Raw genomic sequence first — 6,000 nt, forward strand, 5'->3', positions numbered from 1 at the left:
CACAAGCTATATCTGGTCGTGTACAATTCATGATGTACATTAAGCATCCCAACACACGAGCATAATCCAATTGTGATATGCTTTGGCCTTTGTTCTTTGCTAGTGCAAGATTCACGTCAATTGGAGTCTTTGCAACTTTAAAGCCCAAGTGCTTGAATTTTTCAAGTACTGTCTTAATATAATGAGATTGTGACAATGCCAGGCCTTGAGGAGTCTTTTGGATCTTAATCCCCAGAATTAAATCTGCAATTCCCAAGTCCTTCATATCAAACTTGCTAGTTAGCATACGCTTAGTAGCATTTATGTTGGCAATGTTATTACTCATTATCAGCATATCATCCACATATAGGCAAACAATGACTATGTGATTTGGAACATTTTTAATGTACACACATTTATCACATTCATTTATCTTAAAACCATTTGACAACATTGTTTGGTCAAATTTCGCATGCCATTGTTTGGGTGCTTGTTTTAGTCCGTAAAGGGACTTAACAAGTCTACATACCTTATTTTCTTTACCTGGAACCACAAACCCTTCAGGTTGTTCCATGTAAATTTCTTCCTCCAACTCTCCATTTAAGAAGGCCGTTTTAACATCCATTTGATGAATTTCAAGACCATACACTGCAGCTAATGCTACTAACATCCGTATGGACGTAATCCTTGTAACTGGGGAGTATGTATCAAAGTAGTCAAGACCTTCTCGTTGTCTATACCCTTTGACAACAAGTCTTGCCTTGAATTTATCAATAGTGCCATCATCTTTCATTTTTCTCTTAAAAATCCATTTAGAACCCAAAGGTTTATTTCCAGGAGGAAGATCAACCAATTCCCATGTATGGTTGTTCAATATGGATTCTATTTCACTATTGACTGCCTCTTTCCAGAACAATGATTCCGAAGAAGACATAGCTTCTTTAAATGTTCGAGGCTCATTTTCCAATAAGAAAGTCACAAAATCTGGTCCAAACGAAGTAAACGTTCTTTGACGTTTACTACGTCTTGGATCCCCCTGATTAAATGTACTTTCTTTTGTTTCTTCCCGAGGTCGTTTAGATACTTCACCAATCGACTCGCATTCCTTTTTATACGGATATATATTTTCAAAGAACTCAGCATTATCTGATTCTATAACCGTATTATTATGAATGTCGGGATTTTCTGATTTATGAACCAGAAATCGATATGCTTTACTATTAGTTGCATATCCTATGAAAACACAATCAACTGTTTTCGGTCCTATTTTTACCCTTTTGGGTTTAGGAACTTGCACCTTTGCCAAACACCCCCACACTTTAAAATAATTCAAGTTGGGCTTCCTTCTTTTCCATTTTTCATATGGAATGGATTGTGTTTTACTATGGGGTACTCGATTTAGTATTCGGCTGGCCGTAAGAATGGCTTCCCCCCACAAGTTCTGTGGCAAACCAGAACTTATCAACAATGCGTTCATCATCTCCTTTAATGAACGATTCTTTCTTTCCGCAATCCCATTGGATTGGGGAGTGTAAGGGGCTGTTGTTTGATGAATAATTCCATATTCTAAACATATTTGTTCAAAAGGAGATTCATATTCACCACCCCTATCACTTCTTATCATTTTGATTTTCTTGTTAAGTTGCGTTTCAACTTCATTTTTGTATTGCTTGAATGCGTCTATTGCTTCATCTTTACTATTAAGTAAGTAAACATAGCAATATCGAGTACTATCGTCAATAAAAGTTATGAAATACTTCTTTCCACCGCGAGATGGTATTGACTTCATGTCACAAATATCTGTGTGAATTAAGTCTAAAGGATTTGAATTCCTTTCAACCGACTTATAAGGATGTTTAACATACTTAGATTCCACACATATTTGACATTTTGATTTTTCGCATTCAAACTTAGGCAATACTTCCAAGTTTATCATTTTTCGCAAGGTTTTATAATTGACATGACCTAAACGTACATGCCATAAATCATTTGACTCAAGTAAGTAAGAAGAAGCTGAAGTTTTATTATTAGTTTCAACAACTATTACATTCAGCTTGAAAAGGCCCTCAGTAAGGTAACCTTTTCCTACAAACATTTCATTCTTACTAATCACTACCTTGTCAGATACAAAAACGCACTTGAAACCGTGCTTTACAAGAAGTCCAGTAGAGACTAAGTTCTTCCTAATCTCGGGAACATGAAGGACGTTGTTCAAAGTCATGACCTTGCCAGAAGTCATCTTGAGAAATATCTTACCGTATCCTTCAATTTTTGCTGTAGCAGCATTTCCCATAGAGAGCGTCTCTTCGGGTCCAGCAGAAGCATATGTAGAAAATGCTTCCCTCACAGCACAAACATGGCGAGTGGCTCCAGAATCAATCCACCACTCCTTTGGGTTTCCTACCAGGTTGCATTCAGAAAGCATGGCGCACAAGTCATCAACATCATCATGCTTTTCTACCATGTTTGCTTGACCCCTTTGCTTGTCTTTCTTCCGAGCACGACACTCCGTAGATTTGTGTCCGGTTTTCCCACAGTTGTAGCAGTTTCCACTGAACCGCTTCTTGCTTGGGTTGTATTTCGGACCAGAAGCCTTCTTTCTCTTTTTGTTATCTTCAACAATATTTGCTCCCATTATTGTTGAATTTCCACGGCCTCTTCTCTCAGCAGCTTTGTTGTCCTCTTCGATTCTCAATCGAACAATGAGATCTTCAAGGGACATCTCCTTTCGTTTGTGTTTCAAATAATTTTTGAAGTCCTTCCACAATGGAGGCAACTTCTCAATTATTGCTGCTACTTGGAATGCTTCATTGATGACAAGACCTTCAATGAAAATTCCGTTAGTAAAATTACTAAAAAATTTACTTTCAATATCAATATTTATTTGAAACATACCTTCAGCAAGTAGATCATGAATAATCACTTGCAATTCCTGGACTTGGGTAATAACAGACTTGTTATCTACCATTTTGTAGTCCAAAAATTTTGCAGCGACGAATTTCTTCATCCCGGCATCTTCAGTTTTGTACTTCTTTTCAAGTGCATTCCACAATTCTTTTGACGTCTCCACGCCACTGTATACATTATACAGATTATCCTCCAGCCCGCTAAGAATATAATTCCTGCACAAGAAGTCAGAATGCTTCCATGCCTCAATCACGAGAAAGCTATCATTCTCTGGAGTTTCATCTGGAAGATCAGGAACATCTTCCTTGATGAACTTCTGTAGACATAACGTAGTCAAGTAGAAGAACATCTTTTGCTGCCAGCGCTTGAAATCCATCCCGGAAAATTTTCCGGGTTTCTCTGCCGGTGCCAACGCCGGAGTTCGACTTGTCGATGCGTTGGCAGTCATCATCGGAACAGCTTGATTTCCGTCATTCGCCATTTTTACTGTAAAAATGACACAATCAAACGTTTAATAAACGTTTAAAACTGGAGTGAAAAATCACGTAGATTTTAATCTCCAACAAAATGCCACGAAGGTTTTAAAACTGGAGTAAAAATCACGTAGATTTTAATCTCCAACAAACCGCCACAAAGGCTTAACTCTCCAAACGGGAGTACACAAAAAACCACAAAGGTTGGAAACAAGGTTATAGTTTCCAGAATAATAAAAGTAACACAAATACAGAAATTAAATTATTAAATTATTAAATTCCTTAAGATTGTTGTTCCTCTGTACTTGTAAATAATGATTCTGGAAATTAGAACGTTAGCTTATAAACGTAAATATAAATAAAAAACAGAAATTAATTCGAGCCCACTGAATTCACAGTGTTTCCTTAAGGAATTTAATCCCCTCCTAGTACCCAAGGTTATAGATTATTTCCTCCCAGGATAGAACGAATTACACACTGGTGTAGCGGTACTTCAAACCCCAGTGTTTCAACGAACACAAAGTTCGGCAACAAATCACACTTATGGATGCTTTGTTTGTAGTTAAAAACAATGCAGAATAAGGAGGACAACTCAGAAGTCGAATGGAAATTCTGAGAGGAAGGAATGCAAAGTATAGCCAATGTTGAATTCTTACTGAAGAGAATATCAAATTGCAATTCGTTTTTCCAGTGTATACGCAGTGTATACAGAGTGTATATCCAGTATATGCAGAGTGTATATCCAGTGTATACAGAGTGTATATTAAGTGTATACAGAGTGTTTCAAGTGTTTTTTCCGATGTGTTCTTCTTTCTCTCCAACTTATGCTCTATTTATAGCAGTTATTTGAGAGAAATCCGCCCCTTCCATGGTGCAACAAGCACTAGATCATGGAGAAAGCACTTACATGGTGGTATATACACTTGCTTGGTGGGAGGAACACTTGCACCATTGTGGGAGGTGCACTAGGCTGCATTGTTGCTTAGTGTTGCAACACAATACACGGATTGGAAAACATCCGTTACAAACACGGATTATATCACGTTAATATTCACTATTAACAAATAAATTTGGTCCAAAAAATTAATCAATCGATCGATCATTTGACCAAATCCGAATCCAAATCCCATTTCCCATTCACTCTAATTTTAAGACTATTTCATCTTAAACAAAAACTCAACAATCCCCCACATGAATGGGGAATGGCTATATCATGGAAGTATGCATGAAAAACTTGTGTGATTTGCAAACAAGAATTAATTGTCTTCATATTTTGGATTTTTTCTGTTGAATCTTTTACATGCAGGTTAGTAATTTGTATATCTTTTGTTAGTAGTCTTCAAAAGTGGAATTAAGACACAATTCCTCTGCAATTTCTTCTTCTCCACCCTTCGTTTCCCATCTCTGTGTAACTTTCTCAATTCTTCTGCGCTTTTGTTTCTTCTTTTTTCTTTTGGTGTTTAACCTACATCTTTGAGTTTTGCCCTTCTTTTCTGACTCCTGATTTTGCTTGCTATTAATTTTCCATTGGATATAATTTTTACGTTCTTTTTAACAATTTCTTGCTAGATTTTTACATGCATGTACAGAATTATATCTCGCTTTTAATTACATGTTTGGAATACTGAGTCTTATGAAGAGAGTGTACTGTACGGTCTAATAAGCGTCATTTTGTCGCAGAATACTACTGAAGCTAACTCTCAGAGGCCTTTGCGTTTATTACATGTTATGTTCGCTCAATGCATTCACAGTTTGCTAATATTAGTGAAAGTGAACCTTCTCAAAATAAATATAGTATTAGTGAAGTATAACATACTAAAAATACTATTTTGTTGAAGACCTTCGACTTTAATTTGATCTTGATTTCCCACTAAATTTGTGCTTGCATGTTAGTCACTGCTCTTTACAATCATCCTATTTTTCTCAAGAATTTTATATTTTGTTATCAGGATACCATGGCATTAAGAGGGAACATCAATCAAATAACAACTGATACACCAGATTGGATTAAGGTCCAAATTGTCGACATAAGTCGAGAACGAGAGAGTTCCGAGAAAAAAGTAAGTTTTCAAATCTGATTTTTGAAGATGAAGAGGTAATTATCTCTACTGCAACAACATATATTCAACTTTCTATCATTATAACTTTACTGCATTTGTAATAAAAATTGACACTTTACAGGAGCAACAAATTCAGTGAGTCGTGTATGGCGATGCCATTCCATATTATGCTGACAAGCTTAAACTCTTCCAGACATATCTAATCTCCACTGCAAAAGTTAAAGTTTCATCAACTTTATATGGTTCACCAATATATAAATTTTGTTGGGTGCTTGATCGCGAGCTATAGTGGAATATATTGAGCCAAATAATGAGTGTGAAAAATCACTGCTACCACCGACATAGTTGAATATCACTTCTTTCGACCACATTGCTCATATGACTCCACACACTGCTACAGGAATTGGTTATTCACCCCTGTCAACTATTACCTTGATGAAACATTTGGCTTATACAAATATATTCCCCTCACTATATTTCTTCGCTCCGGTAAGATCATTCTGATTTTTTCCCCAAGCAGATATACTAGGAGTCATCGTCCGATGTGGCTATCCAAAATATGCAGGTCGTGCTTCAAATAG

The sequence above is a fragment of the Nicotiana sylvestris genome, chromosome 3 (genome assembly GCF_000393655.2).
Source record: "Nicotiana sylvestris chromosome 3, ASM39365v2, whole genome shotgun sequence".
NCBI classification, from domain to species: Eukaryota; Viridiplantae; Streptophyta; class Magnoliopsida; order Solanales; family Solanaceae; genus Nicotiana; species Nicotiana sylvestris.